This window comes from Scyliorhinus torazame, chromosome 2, assembly GCF_047496885.1.
Source record: "Scyliorhinus torazame isolate Kashiwa2021f chromosome 2, sScyTor2.1, whole genome shotgun sequence".
Classification (NCBI taxonomy): Eukaryota; Metazoa; Chordata; class Chondrichthyes; order Carcharhiniformes; family Scyliorhinidae; genus Scyliorhinus; species Scyliorhinus torazame.
In genome coordinates this window covers 199,983,227-200,005,252 of record NC_092708.1, presented here as the reverse complement: position 1 = coordinate 200,005,252, position 22,026 = coordinate 199,983,227, and the positions used below count along the sequence as shown (strand labels likewise).

Below are 22,026 nucleotides of genomic sequence, written 5' to 3'. Positions count from 1 at the left end.
CTCACTCCCTCCCCAACATTCCTGGAGAGACAATTGTGCCATTTATATGGAGACGTATCTACTGAGTAGCAAAAATCCAACCCTATGAATCAGCATTTGTGAGTTTAGTTTTAAGACAACCCTTTGTTAACTTTAGTTCATTCAGCGGCACCCTGTCTGATTTGGACACTATCCCACGTGAGTAAAAATTAATACTTACGGACCAAATTTTAAGTGATGGTAATACAATTTCTTCAACACCATTTAACTACTGCTAATAGATCTTTGGTAAAATTCCAAATCAGTACATCCAACGAGCTTGTATTTACTGATCATAACAATGTGGTTGATTCTTAATTGTATTCAGAATTGGCAACTGCCTCTCATTTACATGAAATTGGCTGAAATTTAGTAGTTCAAGAATAAGGATTAGGGCAAATGCAGAGGGGCAATTTGGAGCAAGTTGCTCACTTCCTGTCCACCATCTACAAGGCACAAGTCAGAAGTGTAACGGACTACTATCCACTTGCCTCGATGAGTGCAGCTCCAATAACATTCATCATGCACTCATCAACACCTTCTGCACTGTAAATTCTATGATTCTATGATCATCCAGGAAAAAGAAACTGGCTTGATTGGCACCCATCCATCAACTGAAACAGTCACCCCCTCCACCACTGATGCACACTGGCAGCAGTGAGTACCATTTACAAGATGCACTGCAGCAACTTGCCAAGGCTCCTTCAACAGCATATTCCAAACCTGCAGCCTCAACCATCTAGAAGGACAAGGGCAGCCGATACACGGGAACACCACCACCTGCAAGGTCCCTTCAAGTCAGGCATCAACCTGTCTTGGAAATATATCGTCGTTCCCTCACTGTCACTGGTTCCAAATTCTGGAACCGCCTTCCCAAGAGCTTTGTAGGTGTACCTACACCACAAGGACTGCAGTGGTTAAGAGGCGGCTCACCGCCATCTTCCAAAAGGCAGTTAGGGCTGGGTGACAAACGCTGTCCTAGCCAGCGAAGCCCACTTCCAAATAAAGATGACGAATAATTGCCAGCCTTGTTAGCAATTTCCACATCCTGAGAATTAACATTTTTAAAAATTGGATGTGAAAGAGGGAGTAGATGGGACATTAGGATAGAAAGAATGAAGTTTAAGAGAAAGGGGGAGAAGATAGAGGGGAGAAAGAAAGGAAGTGAGAAGTTAAGAGAATAGGAGGGGAGGAAGAAACAATGGTGAGAAGTAGAGTGGTGAGATTAGAAAAAGAGAGAGATGTGAGATTTTACTGTTACTTATATATGTATAATACAGAAGGCTATTTCTCTGGTCTTTCCCATCCCAACCTTTTTCTCCCTGCATCAAACAAAACTATTATCATTCCATGGTAAGCATTTGATTTCCACTCAGTATGGCTCCAAGTTTGAGATCAGAAGAATCAAGCTTGGATCCAGCCATTGTATCTTGGCCGGAATTCTCAGGCCGTTGGGATTTTCTGTTCCCGCTGGCAGTGCACCCCCGCTCACACGTTTCCCGATGGGGTGGGTGGCTTCAATGACAAATCCCATTGACAAGCGGCGGGAATAGGGAATCCCACCACCAGCGAACGGTGTGCCGCTGAGAAACATGTGGCTGGGGGACCGAAGAACCCAGCCCCTTATCTTTGTGCGACACGTATCATGGGATCTTGGGAGTCAGAATGAAAGTTCCAATTCATTTTCCACTAATCCACTTAGATCCTAAATTGCTGCTGTCAACAGATTGGATTATCTGCCTTTGGATTCATCCACCAATGAAGCAACATCACCTCTCCAGGTCACTACATACAAATAGGACAGACTAGTGAATAAGGAATGCAAGCACAAAGATGACTTTTTAAAAATTCATTTATGGGATGTGGGCGTTGCTGGTTAGGCCAGCATTTATTGCCCATCCCTAATTGCCCTTCAGAAGATGGTGGTGAGTTGCCTTCTTGACCCACTGTGGTCCTTGAGGTGTAGGTAGACCCACCGTGCTGTTAGAGAGGGAATTCCAGGATTTTGCCCCAGTGACAGTGAAGGAGTGGCCGTATATTTCCAAGTCAAGGTGGTGAGTGACTTGAAGGGCAACCTCCAGGTGGTGGGTACCCAGGTATCTGCTTCCCTTGTCCTTCTAGATGGTAGTGGTCGTGCGTTTGGAAGGTGCTGTCTAAGGAATCTTGGTGAGTTATTGCAGTGCATCTGGTAGATGGCACACATGGCTACCAATGTTCATCCGTGGTGGAGGGTTTGACTGATTGTGGAAAGGGGAGCAATCAAGCGGGCTGTTTTGCCCTGGATGGCGCCAAGCTTCTTGAGTGTTGTTAGAGCTGCACTCATCCAGACAAGTGGAAAGTATTCCATTACACTCCTGATTTGTGCCTTGCAGATGGTGGACAAGCTTTGGGGGGATCAGGAGGTGAGTTACTCGCTGTAGGATTTCTAGTCTTTGACCTGCCCTGGTAGTCACAGTATTAATATGGCTAATCTAGTTCAGTTTCTGATCAATGGTAACCCCCAGGATGTTGATTGCGGTGGATTCAGCGATGGGATCACTGCCAATAAATGTCAAGGGGCGATGGTTAGATCCTCTCTTGTAGGAGATGGTCATTGCCTGGCACTTGTGTGGCTTCAATATAACTTGTCAGCCCAAGCTTGGATATTGTCCAAGTCTTGCTGCATTTGGACATGGACGGCTTCATTATCTGAGGAGTCGCGAATGGTGCTGAACATTGTGCAGTCATCCACACACATCCCCACTTCTGACCTTATGGTGGGAGGGAGGTCATTGATCAAACAGCTGAAGATGGTTGGGCCTCGGACACTACCCTGAGGAACTCCTGCAGTGACGCCTTGGAGCAGAGATGACTGATCACCTACCACCACAACTATCTTCCTTTGTGCCAGGTATGACTCCAACCAGCAGAGGGTTTTCCCTCTGATTCTCATTGACTCCAGTTTAGCTAGGGATCTTTGATGCCATACTCGGTCAAATATTATCTTGATGTCAAGGGCAGTCACTTTCACCTCATCTCTGGCATTCAGCTCTTTTGTCCATGTTTGAATCAAGACTGTAATGCATTGAGATACCTGGGTTTCGAGAATCATATTGCCAGTGTTCTGGAACCTGGGGCGGGATTCTCCGCAATCGGCGCGATGTCCGCCGACCGGCGCCAAAAACGGTGCGAATCAGTCCGGCATCGCGCCGCCCTAAAGGTGCGGAATTCTCCGCATCTTGAGGGGCCGAGCCCTCACCTTGAGAGGCTAGGCCTGCGCTGGACAGATTTCCGCCCCGCCAGCTGGCGGGAAAGGCCTTTGGTGCCTCGCCAGCTGGCGCGGAAATGACTTTTGTCGTGTGGTGCATGCGCGGGAGCGTCAGCGGCCGCTCACGGCATCCCCGCGCATGCGCAGTGGAGGGGGTCTCTTCCGCCTCCGCCACAGTGGAGACCATGGCGAAGGCGGAAGGAAAAGAGTGCCCCCACAGCACAGGCCCGCCCGCGGATCAGTGGGCCCCGATCGCGGGCCAGGCCACCGTGGGGGCACCCCCGGGGCCAGATCGCCCCCCCCCCCCCCCCCAGGACCCTGGAGCCCACCTGCGCCGCCTTGTCCCGCCGGTAAGAGAGGTGGTTTGATTCTCGCCGGCGGGACAGGCATTCCAGCAGCGGGTCTTCGGCCCATCGCGGCCCAATCGGGCAGGAGAATTGAGCGGGGGGGGCCCGCCAACCGGCGCGGCCCGATTCCCGCCCCCGCCAAATCTCTGGTGCCGGAGACTTTGGCAACCGGCGGGGGCGGGATTCACGCCAGCCCCCGCCGATTCTCTGACCCGGCGGGGGGTTGGAGAATGTCGCCCCCTGTTTTACAGCTCAGCGTATCAAAATTCCCAAGCACTATACCACCTTACCACCCAGTTTAGTGATGTCTCAGTTCATGGCCTGCCTGCTCCAGATGAGCTAGCCTTCCAGCTTTATCATACGTTTATCGGATCACAAGAAATAACAGCAGACAGCCCATCACATTCTCTCCAACATTCAATAAGATGTGGTTTTAACTTCAATTTCCTTTGTGAGCTCCCTTGACTCCCTTGTAAGTAAAATCTTGTCTAACTCAAACCCGTGTACATTCAAAAACCCAGCCTCCACTGCTCTATATGAAAGAGAATCCCAAAGACTAACTATAATAATAAGCACGGGGCCTACGGGGTGAGAATGATTATCTTCCCCGCGGCCCTTAGGGTGTACGAGCTCCCCCACTAGGGGTGGGGGATCTCTATTGACCTCTGTATAAAAGGTCAGCCAGTAAGACACCGAACAGAGAGGAGCGTGGTAGGGATCTACCGGGTTGTGTATATATTGTGCTGTAAATAAAAACGTTGTTTCTTTATTTTTACTCTAACCCTGTGTCCTTATTAAACTAACCACCCTCTGAGGTAAGGAATTGCTCCTCATCTCCATCTTAAATAGGCAACATCTTATTTCGAAACTGATCTCCCCTAGTTCAAGATTCCCCCATGAGGGGAAACATTCTCTCAGCATTTACCCTGTCGAGACCTCTTGGAATCGTATATGTTTCAATAAGCCCACTGAGGGGCTGACATCGAGTTATGAGTAAGTGACACATACAAGTGAAGAACACTTTTCAATCGCCGTGTGATCTGCAGGTACAGTAGTCAGTGAGAATGTGAAGGCAAGAAAGGAACAGAAAGAAAAGGTGAGGGAAATGAAGGATTAGTGAATCATCTTGTTTCAACTTCCAAGTTCTGTACATTGAAAGTAAAAGTCCCCCTACTGCTCATTGATGCTACTGGTCTATCGTAGCATCTTCAGTTTAAAATGTCATGTTTTTTGTGCTGCCAAAGAGTGGCGGAACTGTCCAATCAGAGGGTATAGTTACTCTCTATCTACCCAATTAGTAATCTCAAACACATCAATTTGATCACCCCTTAATTGTCTATACTCCATGGAATGCTAACCTAGGGGTAAATGTTACAGTTCCTGCCAGGGTGAGAATCATCGCAGGCAGGACCGGAAGATTTGACGGTCCATTGACAGTCTGTCGACCGTGAGCAGGAATTTAGAGTTGGGGCAGGCGGGACCGTAAAGTCCTGCTAGTCTTCACAAGTTAACCCCTTCAGCCCCAGTGTCATTCTGCTGAGTTTTGTACGCAGTTTTGTACATTTCCAGCATAACTCCTATGCCTTGGCACAGCTCCTCGGGATCGAGGCCATCATTCCATGAGCCATTTAAATATTCTTAAGCACTGAGAGTGGGGATTGCCAACGGCATTGGCGGAAGGCTGTGGGCCCAAACTCATGGCGGTTGAGAAAAGAAGTTAAAAACAACTAGAAATGGGGAGGATTTTATCCCAACCTCAATCCTCCCAAAAGGAAATCCTTCATAAATAATTGATAAAGATGTTCAAAATGAAGAGATGGTAGATAGAGAGGAACCACTGACAGAACAGTTGGTAACAAGACACAGATTGAAGATAATTGATATTAATTCCAGTAGGGCGATGTGAGTTAGTTGAGTTGTTGTCACCTGGAATGCGCTGTCTGAAAGGCTAGTGATAGCAGTTCAACTGGAACTTTAAAAGGGGACTTGGATAAATATTTGAAAAGGGAACCTTTGCAGGGCTACGGGGAAAGAGCAAGGGTGTGAGAATAATTAGATAGTTCTTTCAAAGGGCCAGCATAGCCAGGATGGGTGAAATGGCCATCCTCTCTGCTGTATCATTCTATGAAGAAAGAAAATCAAGAGGAGCTGAAATGACTACTGATCATATTGGCAGATGCAAGCTGAGCACATAGTAAGAGATTTCTCTGCTTCTTTCACAGAGAGACTACCTACACCAATTAATAGTTGCATTGAAATGTTGGGCAATGGAATACTAAGCCAAGGGCTCGACCACTATTATCCATCAACAATCATTTGCAAGCTTAAATGGCAATTAAATTGAAAAAGCATTACTCCAACTTTTAAAGTATGCAGAGGGAATATCCCAGGCTCATTGACTGTGTATTGGAAGGGGAGTAACAACTAATGACCCTCATTAATCACTTGTGTGATCGGCAACCATGTGCAGTAGCAGAAGGAGTATTACGGGTGATGATCATTCATCTACATTGCCAAATATCCATGGGAGTGCCCAAGCCCCCTTCCCCCTCGCCGTACATCAAACAACTGGATATACACCCCCACGCCACTCCACCCAAACCAGATCAAAGAACAGGAACGTACAAACATTGGAAACAACATTGCAAGTTCCTAGAATCCTGACAGTGCAGAAGGAGGCCATTCGGCCCATGTAGTCTGCACCCACCCTCTGAAATCTAAATACCCCACCTAACCTTTGGAAACAAAGGGGCAATTTAGCATGGCCAATCCACGTAACCTGCACATCTTTGGACTATGGGAGGAAACCGGAGCACCCGGAGCAAACCCATGCAGACACGGGGAGAATGTGCAAACTCCACACAGTCACCCCAGGCAGGAATTGATCCCAGGTCCCTGGCACTGTGAGGCAGCAGTGCTAACCCCATTAAGTTCATGGGCCACTGGTAAAAGGTAAAAGCAGGAGCTGGAACTGCAAACATGCAACCGCCTGCGAGGTGGCCTGCCCATGGCATCCCCCCCACCCCCGTCCATATTCCTGAGTGATGGGGTCAGCTGTTAACATCTGTAATGATGTGTGTAACATCAGCCAGAAATGCATTGGTAATCCCAAAGGGAGCATTTGTGTATATTAGAAAGCGATGCCTACTTCTTGTTGGCAATGAGTATTCCCAGTGTGCAGGTACAGCACAATATAAACTGACAGATTTTAATCTCCTTTCTTGCAAGTCAGTGCTCATTCTACCTTCGGAGAGCAAATTTAAACTCCCCAATAAGCCCATTTCATTCTAATGCCTTTTTAATTTGTAACTAAAATCCTCAAACCCACTTGCCCAAAGTAAATTTTCTCCACTGCGAATCAGCACTAAAATGTCACAAAGAGCACTGATTTAAAACACAAATAAGCAGAAATGCTCACAATTTCAGTGCAGAAAGCCTTGCTCATAACAACTGTGAACTTATTTAAATTACCAGCAGAGAATCTGATCATCAAAAGCAGCAATATTCATCAAGAAGGTTTCAATCTGCTAACATGAGTTGCACGTTATGTTACAGTACCTGTGCTCAGCAGACTGCAGTTGCTTTTGCTGATCTTCAATCCTACTTGTTGATGTTATCTCAAATCCCTCTATTTCTTTTCCTACCTCTCGCCTCCATTCTCACACTCCCTCTCAAAGACCTTCACCTGATTGTCCCTCCTCTCTGCTCCAGCATTGGACAACCCCTTCCGTCTCCCAGCCATTGGCAGCAAGCCTAGCTCTTGATTGGCACCTCTGTGCCCAGTGAGGGTAGGGAAGAGCCCTACAGCCTGCATTTTATTCATAAATACATTCTATTTGCAGACTGCCGCATAGATTTCTGTCAGATGTCTCTGCTTCCCTCCTCCTACCCTGCAATTTTGGTTCTGTTTTATTTTATTTTTGGGTGACACTAGAAGTTAGCATTACATCAGGACATGGCACAAACGTAGCATCACAGTAACTTCATTGCAGTGTTAATGTAAGCCTACTTGTGACACTAATAAAGATTATTATTATCATTGCCATCTTGTTGGCAAGGCTTCAAAGACTGGCATCGCTTTTATTTCTTCCCGTTCCCTAAATTAAAGTTTGTTGCCTGATTAGGAAGCTGCGGTTTAAAAACTAGAATCCCACGAAAGAGAAGCAGGACCGATAGGATAAAATGAACTCTGGTTTATTTAAGTCTACACAATAATCACAACTAACAAACTCCTCTCCCCAATGGGCCACCCTCCCCGACCAGCACTCATGTCAGGGTTTTTTACACAGAGGTAATTACAGGGAAACCCCGCCCTTTTTACCGGGGGTGTTCATACTCAGAGGTAATTACAGGGAACCAGATGGAACATAGTTCGTGGCCCCCAGAGAGGGTCATAACAAAAACATTAATAAAGTAATAGGAAAATGAATCGTCCAGGATTGTACAGCACAGAGCAAGACCATTCTGCCCATCCTGCCTGTGCTGGGCCTTTGAAAGAGCTGACTAATTATCCCCACAAGTCTGCTCGTTTCCTCATAGTGCGGCGACATTTCTGACAACCTTTATTCTCTTTTCCGTCAAGTCAACATTCGCACCGTCATCAAAGGACCAAAGCAAAACTCCCAACAGTTCAACAATTCCAATTAATCTATTCTGGAAATAAGATCCCACATTCCCAATTGCACAAAGGGAATTTTATTCTTCATTAATTTAAAGAAGTCACATCATTCAGAACAAGCAGCCTCTTACGAAATACAAAGATGTGCACTTACATAGCGCTGTTAACAATCTCAGGGTGACCCAAAGCACTTTACAGCCTACTGTTACTTTTAAAGTGTAAGCCACTCTTGTAGGAAACATGGCAGCCAATTAGGGCACCACAATGCGATAATGACCCGGATCTGTTTTACTCATGTTGGTGAGGGAAAAATATCAGCCAGGACATCACCCAGAATTCCCTCCTTTGAATAGTGCTGTAAGTTCTCCTACATTGACCTTCAGGGCCTTGCATTTAATGCTTCATCTGAGCGATGCCACCTCTGATCATTCAGCACTCCCTCAGTACTGCACTGCAACATCAGCCTAGAGTTTGTGTTTAGGTTTGTGGAGTGGGTTGTAAACCCATAACCTTCTAGACTCATGGCACGACCAACTGATCCACAGCTAATACCATAAAAAGCGCAAAAGGGATGTGCATTTTTCCCAGAATATCTCAATTCTGACTCCTCAGTGCAGCACCCCCACCATTTTCTCAACTAGGAATGGGCAATAAATGCTGGCCTAGTCACAACACCCATGTCCCGTAATATTATTTTTTTAAATTCCACAATTTTAGGCTAGACTTTTAATGCATGCATCTCTCAGTTCCATATCGATGATCTCTTTCAGGTTATATTTGTCTTCCCCTCGGAACCAGTGCTTAGAAAAATTGTCCTGCCCCCGACCACTGGAGGTGGACAGGGCGTACCGGGCGCTTGCCAGGCAGCCACGGGCGGGGGACCCTCCGAGGGCAATGGTGGTGAGATTCCACAGGTTCCTGGACAAGGAATGTATTCTGCGGTGGGCCAAGCGCACCCGGAGTTCCAAGTGGGATAACAGCATCCTGCGGGTGTACCAGGACCTGAGCGTGAAGGTGGCGAGGAAGAGGGCAGGCTTCAACCAAGTCAAGGCGATTTTCTTTTAGAAGCAGGTGAAGTTTGGTCTGCTGTACCTGGCGCGTCTGTGGGTTATGCATGAAGACTAACATCATTATTTTGAGTCGCCCGACGAGGCGCACCTGTCAATATATGCATCCAATAAAACAAACCCTCCCACGGTGGCAACAAAAAACAAAGGAGTAAAAGAAAAAGGAGTCCGGGACCGCCCATGGTCACCATTGACCTATAGAGTCCACTCCCCCCCCCCCTCACCCCCCCCCCCCACACTCAACATCATCCAACCTCTGAAAGAGTACCGTACATGATACCCAAGAGTTGTACACCCCCCGCCCCCAGTCTCCAACTCCTGCCGTCCACTGCCTCTTGTAAAACTCCTCCCCCCAACCTCGGTTCCTTCCCCCCAACTTTCCACCCCAGCTAGACCACTCGGGCCCTGTTCAGCCAGGCTCCGATGGCCGCAGCCCCTCCCCCCACCTCACTCCCGTTCACTGGCCGGCTTAAACCGGCCAGCGTGGAGGCCCCCGCCCGGGTCCCTTTCCTCCTTGCCCGGCACTAGGAAAGCCCAGAAATCCCCTTTTAGCACACAAACCCCGCATATCCACCTACACCCCAAAGAGCCCTTATTTCAAGTGAAAGTCCCATCACTTCCCCTGTCCAAATATATACAACATTGGCTCCTTTAGCCCATACACCCGCACGCAGTGAAACAAAAAAGAAGAAAATACAGTCATGAGGTCACATCGGCACATGGCCATTTCTCAATTTCTCAGTTCTGCCACAGTCCTTCTGCCTTCGCAAACTCCTCCGCTGCTTCCGCCGTTCCAAAATAAAAGCCCCAGAGCTTGTAAGTCACCCTCAGCTTCGCTGGATATACAATGTCGCACTGCACCTTGCTAACGTACAGTGCCCTCTTCACCCGGTTGAAGGCAGCCCGCCTCCTCGCCAGCTCCACCGTAAAGTCCTGGTATACACGTATACCAGCTCCAGCCCACTGCACCACCCGCTTCTGCTTGGCCCAGCTCAGGACCTTCTCCTTCACACTGTACCTACGGAAGCACAGAGTCACTACCCTTGGCAGCTCACTCGCCATTGGTACAGGCCTCCACGACCGATGAGCCCGATCCAGTTCATATCGGGAGGGATCCTCCCCCTCCCCCAATAGTTTCGCCAGCATCGCGGCAAAATACTCAATCGGTCTCGGTCCTTCAACTCCTTCGGGCAGCCCCACAATCCTCAAATTCTGTCGCCTGGATCTGTTTTCCAGGTCTTCCAGTTTTCCTCGCAGATCCTTGTTAATGTCCATCACCTTCCGCATCTCCTTCCCCATCGAGGCAAGTTGATCACCGTGCTGCAATAATGTCTCCTCCACTTCCTTCAGCTCTCGCACCTCCGCCACTGCGCTCGCCACCGCCGTCATCACCGGGGAAATCGCCTCCTCCACCAGCGCACTCAAAACCTCTCTCATCTCCTTCCTCATTGTCTCCATGTATCTTGTAAACTGTCTTTCGAATTCCGCAGCCATCACCTTAGTTATTTCTTCAGCCGTAAGCAATGCGGCCTCCACTGGTGCTCCAGCCTCCATTTTCCTTGGTGACCCCGCGGTGACCTTTCCACTCCCCAATGGACCTTCAGCTGTTTTCTTTACGGATGATTTTTTGCTTACCCTCGACATTTTTCTTCACTGTGCCTTCACTGTTTCTTCCTGCTTTTGCCGCCTCCGTGGACCCTGGAACCGTGCTTAAAGCCCTGAAAATGCCGTTCCCGAATGGGAGCCCTCCATGGTGCGGCTGCCTCCCGCCCGCCGTCACCGGAAGTCATCCCTTTTGTGTTTTATCTTGTGTGTTTATACTGTTGTGCATTTTGCTGGGATGGAGACATGCATGTCTGGGTTTTGGTGGGTGGTGCTTTTGTTCTTTGTGTTTTCCTGCTGCGGGATGTTTGTTTGGGGATTGTTGGATGAGGGAACTTGTTTACAGGAGCGGGGGGGGAGGGGAGCGAGGGAACAATGGGTGGGAGACTTCTTGGCGCCAGAGGCGGGTGTCACCAAGCTAGCTGGGTGAGCTTGCTCACGGAAGCACAGTGGGGGGGGGGGGGGTATATGCTTAATTTATTAGCTGGGTTGGGATTTAGAGTAGTGTTGCTAGGGGGGGGAGGGGGGGATGGGTTCTGCTGACGTGGGAGGGAATTCGATGGAAGGTCACAGAGGGGATTGAGGATGGGGACCGCCTCGGGGCGGGCCAGAGGAGGTGCGGCGCATGGGCTGGAGGCGGCCCAAGAAAGGGGATGGCTGACCGGCTGGGGTGGGGGGCACTTTGACCCCCAACTAGGCTGGTCACCTGGAATGTCCGGGGGCTAAATGGGCCGGTAAAGAGGGCATGTGTCTTTGTGCACCTGAGGAGACTGAAGGCGGACGTGTTGATGCTGCAGGAGACACATCTTAAAGTAGTGGATCAGGTCAGGTTGAGGAAAGGTTGGGTCAGTCAGGTTTTCCACTCGGGGCTGGATTCAAAGACAAGAGGGGCTGCGATTTTGATTAACAATCGGGTGGCGTTTGAGGTGGGAAGAATAGTCTTGGATGTGGGAGGCCGATATATCATGGTTAGTGGCAAGTTGCAGAGGATGAAGGTAGTGCTGGTCAACATATATGCCCAAAATTGAGACGATGGGGATTTTATAATGAGGGTGCTGGGGAAGATTCCGGACGTGGATTCGCACAGGCTGATCATGGGTGGGATTTCAACACGGTTATTGATCCAGGCGTGAACCGGTCATGCCCGAGAACGGGCAAGGTGCCAACAATGGCAAAGGAGCTGAAAGGGTTCATGGAGCAGATGGGGGGGGGGCGGGCGGATCCATGGAGATTTAGGCAGCCGAGGGCCAAGGAATTTTCTTTTTTCTCCCACGTTCACAAGGTGTATTCCCGGATAGATTTCTTTGTTGTGGGCAGGGCCCTGTTGGCGGGTGTGGTGGACACGGGTTATCCGGCGATTACGATCTCAGACCGTGCTCCGCACTGGGTGGTCCTGCAGGTCGGTATGGATAGCAAGCAGCACCCGCAATGGAGGTTGGATGTGGGGTTGTTGGCGGACGAAGCGCTGTGCGAGAGACTGAGGAAGTGCATGCTGAACTACCTGCAGGTAAACGACACGGGGGGAGGTCTCAGCAGCGCTGGCCTGGGAAGCGCTGAAGACAGCGGTGAGAGGAGAGCTGATCTCGATCCGGGCTCACAGGGACAGGAGGGATAGGGCAGAAACGGACCGACTCTAAAAGAGATTCTGCGAGTGGATAGGAGGTATGCGGAGGCTCCAGAGACAGGGCTGTTAAGGGAACTGATGCACTATCAATTACCACAAAGACGAGAGTAGTGGAATAATCGAGGCTTTATTGAGCAAAGATGTTGTGCCTCCTGTAGCTGGAACCAGAATGGCTGCAGCACCGGTGAGCACACACATTTAGACGCCACCTACTGGGCGGAGCCAGCAGGCAGGAATTTACCCATTTACCTCTACTGTACGGGCAGTGCCATAATACATGTAATACAACGAGTGGTGACTACCACATTCACCCCCTGTTAAAAAAAGAGTCCGGCGGGGGTGGTGGAAAACATTACCAGCTAAGTCTGTCGGGGGCGACTTCCGGGTGCGGCGATGACCAGCTAAGTCGCACGTTTCGGCAGCTCCCGGTGGAACGGACTTTTGGGCTCTTGATAGGAGCCCCAACGGCAATTTTAACGGCAAAAAACACTGTGCGGTAATCCAGAAGGGAATCCCCCCCTGGACACGGATGGAAAAAAGAGAGGAAGGTGGCCGGATTGCGGTGGATCCTCTAGAGCAGCGACCAGGAAGGCAGGCACAAAGCAAGATGGCGTCGGAAGGAGGCAGTTTAATATGGGGCCCCGACCAACAAGAGTTCCTGCGGCGTTGCGTGGAAGAACTCAAAAAGGAGAAGAAGAAGGAGCTGTTGGCCCCGATATTAAAAGCGATTGAGAGGCTAAAGGAGGAGCAAAAGACCCAGGAACAGGAGCTTTGGGTCGTGAAGGCAAAGGCTGCTGAGAATGAGGACGACATACAGGGCCTGGTGGTGAAAACGGAGATGCACGAGGCACAACACAAAAGATGTGTGGAAAGGCTGGAGGTGCTGGAGAATAATGCGAGGAGGAAGAATTTAAGGATTCTTGGTCTTCCCGAAGGTGTAGAAGGGGCGGACGTCGGGGCATATGTGAGCACGATGCTGCACTCGTTAATGGGATCGGAGGCCCCGACGGGCCCGTTGGAGGTGGAGGGAGCCTATCGAGCTATGGCGCGAAGACCGAGGGTTGGAGAAATTCCTCGAGCCATAGTGGTGAGATTTCTCCGATATAAGGACAGAGAGATGGTCCTCAGATGGGCAAAGAAAACTCGTAGCAGTAGGTGGGAGAACGCGGTGATCCGCGTATATCAAGATTGGAGTGCGGAGGTGGCGAGAAGGAGGGCAAGCTTTAATCGGGCCAAGGCGGTGCTGCACAAACGGAAGATTAAATTTGGAATGCTGCAACCGGCAAGACTGTGAGTCACACATCAAGGGAAACACCATTACTTCGAAACGGCAGATGAGGCGTGGACATTTATTGTCGAGGAGAAACTGGAGTGAGCGGGCCATAAAAAGAACGTTTGGGACAAAGTGGGGGGTTGAATATGTGGGATGAAGGGGGGGGAAAAGAGGGAAGAGATGACTTCCCAAGTTGTTAATCCTGCGACCCTGTAACTTTTCTCCCTTCCCCATGTCGTGGGGGAGGGAGGATGAGGAGCTGAGGGCGCCGGCCATTGGGGGCGGGGCCAAAAGGGAAGCGCGGGCTTTGTTCCCACGCTATGGTAATCACGGCGGGAACAGGGAAGCAGGAAGGAGGGGGCCTTGCACAGTGTGAGCCGAGGTCAGGGAGGGAAGCCGAGGTCGGCCAGAGTTTGCTGACTTCTGGGAGAAACATGGGGGGTGCAATTACGCTAGTTTGGGATCTAGCGGGGGCGGGGGGGTTAACTGGGTTGCTGCTGCTGTGGAGAAGGGGGAGCTGGTATGGGGGGGGGGGTGGTCGGGGCGGGGGGGGCGCCGCTTGAAGGAGATACGGCTACGTGGGAACCGGGTGAGGAGCTGGATTGGACAAGGAGATGGCTAGTCGTCAAGGGGGGGGGGGGTAAAGAGCCCCCCAACCCGGTTGATCACGTGGAATGTGAGAGGGCTGAATGGGCCGATTAAGAGGGCATGGGTGCTCGCACACCTAAAGAAACTTAAGGCAAATGTGGTTATGCTTCAGGAGACGCATCTGAAGCTGATAGACCAGGTCAGACTACGCAAAGGATGGGTGGGGCAAGTGTTTCATTCGGGGCTAGACGCAAAAAACAGGGGGGTGGCCATACTAGTGGGGAAGCGGGTAATGTTTGATCCCAAAGGTGACGGGGACGGAGTACACGGTTATAACCATTTCGGATCATGCTCCACATTGGGTGGACCTGGAGATAGGGGAAGAAAAACAACAACGTCCACCCTGGAGAATGGACATGGGATTATTGACAGATGAGGGTGTGTGCTTAAGGGTGAGGGGGTGTATTGAAAGGTACTTGGAACTCAATGATAATGGGGAGGTACAGGTGGGAGTGGTCTGGGAGGCGCTGAAGGCAGTGGTTAGAGGGGAGCTGATATCTATTAGGGCACATAAAGGAAAGCAGGAGGGTAGGGAAAGGGAGTGGTTGTTGAAAGAACTTCTGAGGGTGGACAGACAATATGCGGAGGCACCGGAGGAGGGACTGTACAGGGAAAGGCAAAGGCTACATGTAGAATTTGACTTGTTGACTACGGGTAATGCAGAGGCACAATGGAGGAAGGCACAGGGTGTACAGTACGAATATGGGGAGAAGGCGAGCAGGTTGCTGGCCCACCAACTGAGGAAAAGGGGAGCAGCGAGGGAGATAGGGGGGGTGAGAGATGAGGAGGGAGAGATGGAGCGGAGAGAGTGAATGGAGTGTTCAAGGCATTTTACGAAAGATTATATGAAGCTCAGCCCCCGGATGGGAAGGAGAGAATGATGTGCTTTCTGGATCAACTGGAATTTCCCAAGGTGGAGGAGCAGGAGAGGGTGGGACTGGGAGCACAGATTGAGACGGAGGAAGTGGTGAAAGGGATTGGGTGTATGCAGGCGGGGAAGGCCCCGGGACCAGACGGATTCCCAGTTGAATTCTATAGGAAATATATGGACTTGCTGGCCCCGCTACTGATGAGAACCTTTAATGAGGCGAGGGAAAGGGGGCAGTTGCCCCCGACTATGTCAGAGGCAACGATATCGCTCCTCCTAAAGAAGGAAAAAGACCCGCCGCAATGCGGGTCCTACAGGCCCATTTCCCTCCTGAATGTGGATGCTAAGATTCTGGCCAAGGTAATGGCAATGAGGATAGAGGATTGTGTCCCGGGGGTGGTTCATGAGGACCAAACTGGGTTTGTGAAGGGGAGACAGCTGAATACAAATATACGGAGGCTGCTAGGGGTAATGATGATGCCCCCACCAGAGGGGGAAGCGGAGATAGTAGTGGCGATGGATGCCGAGAAAGCATTTGATAGAGTGGAGTGGGATTATTTGTGGGAGGTGCTGAGGAGATTTGGTTTTGGGGATGGGTATATCAGGTGGGTATCGGGCCCCGATGGCGAGCATGGTCACGGATGGACGGGGGTCTGACTATTTTCGGCTCCATAGAGGGACGAGGCAGGGATGTCCTCTGTCCCCGTTATTGTTTGCACTGGCGATTGAACCCCTGGCCATAGCATTGAGGGGTTCCAGGAAGTGGAGGGGAGTACTCAGGGGGGGAGAAGAACACCGGGTATCTCTGTATGCGGATGATTTGTTGCTATATGTGGCGGACCCGGCGGAGGGGATGCCAGAGATAATGCGGATACTTGGGGATTTTTCAGGGTACAAACTGAACATGGGGAAAAGTGAGTTGTTTGTGGTGCATCCAGGGGAGCAGAGCAGAGAGATAGAGGATTTACCGTTGAGGAAGGTAACAAGGGACTTCCGGTACTTGGGGATCCAGATAGCCAAGAATTGGGGTACATTACACAGGCTTAACTTAATGCGGTTGGTGGAACAGATGGAGGAGGACTTTAAGAGATGGGACACGGTGTCCCTGTCATTGGCAGGTAGGGTGCAGGCGGTTAAAATGGTGGTCCTCCCGAGATTCCTTTTTGTGTTTCAGAGCCTCCCGGTGGTGATCACGAAGGCTTTTTTCAAAAGAATCGAGAAGAGTATTATGAGTTTTGTGTGGGCTGGGAAGACCCCGAGAGTGAGGAGGGGATTCTTGCAGCGTAGTAGGGACAGGGGGGGGGCTGGCACTACCGAGCCTAAGTGAGTACTACTGGGCCCCCAATGTTTCAATGGTGTGTAAGTGGATGGGAGAAGGGGAGGGAGCGGCGTGGAAGAGATTGGAGAGGGCGTCCTGCAGGGGGACTAGCATACAAGCAATGGTGACGGCGCCGTTGCCGTTCTCACCAAAGAAATACACCACAAGCCCAGTGGTGGTGGCTACATTGAAAATTTGGGGGCAGTGGAGACGGCATAGGGGAGGGACGGGTGCTTCGGTGCGGTCCCCGATAAGAAACAATCATAGGTTCATTCCGGGGAGAATGGATGGGGGATTTGGAGCATGGCAAAGAGCTGGGGTAGTACAACTGAGAGATCTGTTTGTAGATGGGACGTTTACGAGTCTGGGAGCGCTGACGGAAAAATATGGGTTGCCCCAAGGGAATGCATTTCGGTACATGCAATTGAGGGCTTTCGCGAGGCAACAGGTGAGGGAATTCCCGCAGCTCCCGACGCAGGAGGTGCAGGATAGAGTGATCTCAGAGACATGGGTGGGGGATGGTAAGGTGTCGGACATGTACAGGGAAATGAGGGACGAGGGGGAGATCATGGTGGATGAGCTGAAAGGGAAGTGGGAAGGGGAGCTGGGGGAGGAGATTGAGGAGGGGCTGTGGGCTGATGCCCTACATAGGGTAAACTCATTGTCCTCGTGTGCCAGACTAAGCCTGATACAATTTAAGGTGTTACATAGGGCGCATATGACTGGAGCACGGCTCAGTAAATTTTTGGGGGTAGAGGATAGGTGTGCGAGATGCTCGAGAGGCCCAACGAATCACACCCACATGTTCTGGTCATGCCCGGCACTACAGGGGTTCTGGGTGGGGTGGCAAAGGTGCTTTCGAAGGTGGTGGGGGTCCAGGTCGAACCAAGCTGGGGGTTGGCTATATTTGGGGTTGCAGAAGAGCCGGGAGTGCAGGAGGCGAGAGAGGCTGACGTGTTGGCCTTTGCGCCCCTAGTAGCCCGGCGCAGGATATAGTTAATGTGGAAGGAAGCCAAACCCCCGGGTGTGGAGACCTGGATAAACGACATGGCAGGGTTTATAAAGTTAGAACGGATTAAGTTTGTGTTAAGGGGTTCGGCTCAGGGGTTCACCAGGCGGTGGCAACCGTTCGTCGATTACCTCACAGAAATATAGAGGGAATGGAAAAGAAGTAGACAACAGCAGCAACCCAGGGGGGAGGGTGGGGGGGGGGGGGGGGTGGGGGGGAGGAATCGAACGGACTCTCAGAGATGTTATTGTATATGTATAATATGTATAGGTATTTGTTATAGGTAATTGTACATTGGATTGTTGGATTGTATTTTTGGAGAGTATTTATTTTGGACAAGGCAGTTGCCATTCAGTTTTGTTTTTGTTTTTGTTTATATATTATTTATTTATTTGTTTAAAACTGGCCACTGTTATTTATATTGCTTTATTGTTGTGTAAAAGAAACACTACGTACTGTTATGTTTGGCCAAAAATCTTGAATAAAATATATATTTTTTAAAAAGTCTGTCGGGGGCCTTGACCCTCCTCTGCGATCGCCTCAGTCCTGGTGGTGATGTGGGCGCCGACTTGGTTACCTGCGACTCCAGGAGCGCGTTGTCCTCATCTTCGTCACCCCTGAGTGGAACCAGTGGGAGGACAGATCCTACTGGGGAGGGGGCTGCGGTGAGGATCGCTGGAGGGAGGGTGAGTGGCACAGGGGTGAATGAGGCAACCGGGAGGGGGGGTTGCAGTGTCAGGTCAGGGGTAATGGTGGGGATCCAGCGGGTGCCAGGTCCCGGAGGGAGACTGTGTCCTGGCGCCCGTCGGGGTGTGCCATGTAGGCGTACTGCGGGTTCGCATGTAGGAGGTGGACTTTTTCGACCAATTGGTCCAACTTATGGGTCCACACATGCTTCCGAAGGAGGATGGGTCCAGGAACTGTCAGCCATGTTGGGAGCGAGACCCCGGAGGTGAACTTCCTGGGGAAGGCAAACACACGTTCGTGAGGGGTCTCATTGGTCGCGGTGCAGAGGAGCGATCGGATGGAGTGGAGCGCATCGGGGAGGACCTCCTGCCAGCGGGAGCCTGGGAGATTTTTAGACCGCAGGGCCAGCAGGACGGCCTTCCAGACCGTCCCATTCTCCCTCTGCACCTGCACGTTTCCCCGGGGTTTGTAGCTAATCGTCCTGCTCGAGGCAATGCCCTTGCTGAGCAGGAACTGACGCAGCTCATCGCTCATAAAAGAGGACCCCCGATCGCTGTGGATGTAGGTGGGGAAACTGAACAGAGTGAAGATGCTGTGGAGGGTTTTAATTACCGTGGCAGAAGTCATATCGGGGCATGGGATGGCGAAAGGGAGCTGGGAGTACTCATCAATCATGTTCAGAAAGTACGTGTTGCGGTTGGTGGAGGGGAGGGGCACTTTGAAGTCCATGCTGAGGGACTCAAAGGGGCGGGAGGACTTCACCAGGTGCGCTCGATCTGGCCGGTAGAAGTGCGGCTTGCACTCTGCGCAGACCTGGCAGTCTGTGGTGACGGTCCTGACCTCCTCAATGGAGTAGGGCAGGTTGCGGGCCTTGATGAAATGGAAGAATCGGGTGGCAGAGGTCATAGTGGAGAGCCCGGAGTCATTCCCCTTGTGCGTTGGCACATGTACCGCAGGATAGGGCATCATTGAGCTTTCCCGGGCGGTACAAGATCTCATAGTTATAGGTTGTGAGCTCGATCCTCCACCTCAAGATCTTGTCATTTTTGATCTTGCCCCGCTGTGTATTATTAAACATAAAGGCAACCGATCGTTGGCCAGTGAGGAGAGTGAATCTCCTGCTGGCCAGGTAATGCCTCCAATGTCGCACAGCTTCTACAATGGCTTGGGCCTCCTTTTCGACAGAGGAGTGCCGGATTTCGGAGGCATGGAGGGTGCGGGAAAAGAAGGCCACGGGCCTGCCCGCCTGGTTGAGGGTTGCGGCCAGTGCTACGTCCGATGCATCGCTCTCCACCTGGAAGGGGAGGGACTCGTCGACCGCGTGCATCGTGGCCTTGCCGATGTCTGCCTTGATACGGTTGAAAGCCTGGTGGGCCTCAGCTGTCAGGGGAAAAACTGTGGACTGAATGAGTGGGCGGGCTTTGTCCACATAATTAGGGACCCACTGGGCATAGTAGGAGAAAAACCCCAGGCATTGTTTCAGGGCCTTGGGGCAGTGGGGGAGTGGGAGTTCCATGAGGGGGCGCATGCGGTCGGGGTCGGGCCCTTGGACTCCATTTATTGATGCACTATCAGTTACCACAAAGGCGAGAGTAGTGGAATAATCGAGGCTTTATTGAGCAAAGATGTTGTGCCTCCTGTAGCTGGAACCAGAATGGCTGCAACACCAGCGAGCACACACATTTATACACCGCCTACTGGGCGGAGCCAGCAGGCAGGGATTTACCCATGTGCCTCTACTATACAGGCAGTGCTGTAATACATGTAATACAACTAGTGGTGACTACCACAGGAATGCCGGAGGCTGCAGGTGGAATTTGGTTTGTTAACTACAGGAAGGGCAGTGGAGCAGCTCAGAAAGGCGAAGGGGGCGATTTACGAGCACGGGGAGAAGGCCAGTAGGATCCTTGCACAGCAGCTCAGAAAGAGGGAGGCAGCTAGGGAAATAGGGAAAGTTGTTGACGGGGATGGGAACTTAGTTGGGGACTCGGCGGGGGTGAGCAAGACCTTTCGGGACTTTTATAGTAGGTTGTACAGGTCGGAATCCCCTGTGGAGCCAGAGAGGATGCGGCACTTTCTGAATGGGTTGACTTTCCCGAAGGTGGATGGGGAGCTGGTAGAAGGGCTGGGGGCCCCGATCGGGCTGGAGGAGATAGTGGAGGGTTTGAAGGCCATGCAGTCGGGTAAGGCCCGAGGACCGGACGGGTACCCAGTCGAGTTCTATAAAACGTTCTCCGGTACTGCTGAAGGTCTTTAACAAGGCCAAGGAAAGTTTTTTTTTACCCCAGACAATGTCACAGGCCATGATCTCACTCATTTTGAAAAGGGACAGGGACTCGGAGCTGTGTGGTTCTTATAGGCCGATATCCTTGTTGAACGTGGATGCCAAACTTCTGGCCAAAATTCTGGCCTCTAGGATTGAGGACTGTGTACTGGATGTTATAGGGGAGGACCAGACAGGGTTTGTTAAGGGTAGGCAGCTGAGGGACAATGTAAGAAGGTTGCTAAGCATGATCATGATGTCCCCGGAAGGTAGGGAAGTCGAAGTGGTGGTTGCGATGGACACGGAAAAAGCCTTAGACCGGGTCGAGTGGAATTACTTATGGGAGGTGCTGGAGCGGTTTGGGTTTGGAAGGGGCTTTGTTGACTGGGTTAGGTTGCTGTACCGGGCTCCGGTAGCTAGTGTACAGACAAATAGGATGACTTCAGAATATTTCAGACTACACCGTGGGACGAGACAGGGATGTCCCCTCTCCCCACTGCTGTTTGCGTTGGCGATAGAGCTGCTGGCAATTGCTCTGAGGGCCTCAAGGGGCATGAAGGGGTTGGTCCGGGGGGAGAGGGGTGGAGCACAGAGTCTCGCTGTATGCGGATGACTTACTGTTGTATATCTCAGACCCAATGCAGGGGATGGGGGAACTTATGGGAACCTTAGGGGAATTCGGCCGGTTTTCGGGGTACAAGCTTAATATGGGGAAGAGCGAGTTGTTTGTGATTCAGGCGAGAGGTCAGGAGAGGCGACTGGGGGAACTACCGTTCAGAGTGGTAGGGGACAGTTTTAGGTACTTGGGTATTCAGGTGGCGAGGGATTGGAACACGCTACATAAATTGAACCTGGCCCGGTTGGTGGACCAGATGAAGGAGGATTTCCGGAGATGGGACACGCTCCCGTTGTCTCTGGCGGGTAGGGTGCAGTCGGTAAAAATGACGGTCCTCCCGAGGTTCCTTTTCATTTTCCAGTGCCTCCCCATCTTCATCCCGCGGTCCTTTTTTAAGCGGATCAATAAGATTATCATGGGCTTTGTGTGGGGGGGGGGCAAGCCCCCGCGGGTGAAGAGGGCAATGCTCGAGCGGAATCAGGGAGATGGTGGGCTGGCGCTGCCGAATTTCAGTAATTACTACTAGGCGGCTAACATAGCCATGGTTAGGAGGTGGCTGGTGGGGGGTGAGCCGGCGTGGGTGCGCATGGAGGCGGCTTCGTGTAAGGACACAAGTTTAGGGGCACTGTTGACAGCGCCCCTGCCATTCCCGCCGGCACGGTACTCCACCAGTCCAGTGGTGGTGGCGGCCCTGAGAGTTTGGGGGCAGTGGGGGAGGCATGTGGGAGCAGAGTGGGCATCACTGTGGTCCCCAATCTGTGACAACCATCGGTTTGCCCCAGGGAGCTTGGACGCGGGGTCCTGAATTTGGCGGAGAACGG

General features: G+C 51.3%; 1 protein-coding gene across 2 annotated transcripts in view; it reads right to left on the bottom strand.

Annotated features, from left to right (window-relative positions):
• Positions 1–22,026, bottom strand: part of lrrc3 (leucine rich repeat containing 3) — a 54,956-nt gene that overhangs the window by 22,278 nt on the left and 10,652 nt on the right. Inside the window, exon 1 of one of the 2 annotated variants that reach the window (XM_072482562.1) lies at positions 7,171–7,289. The exons of the other annotated variant lie outside the window; for it this stretch is intronic. The gene's annotated coding sequence lies outside the window, so the exon portion shown is untranslated. Of the gene's footprint in view, positions 1–7,170; positions 7,290–22,026 lie in introns of those variants that run through there. 2 annotated transcript variants of the gene reach the window in all.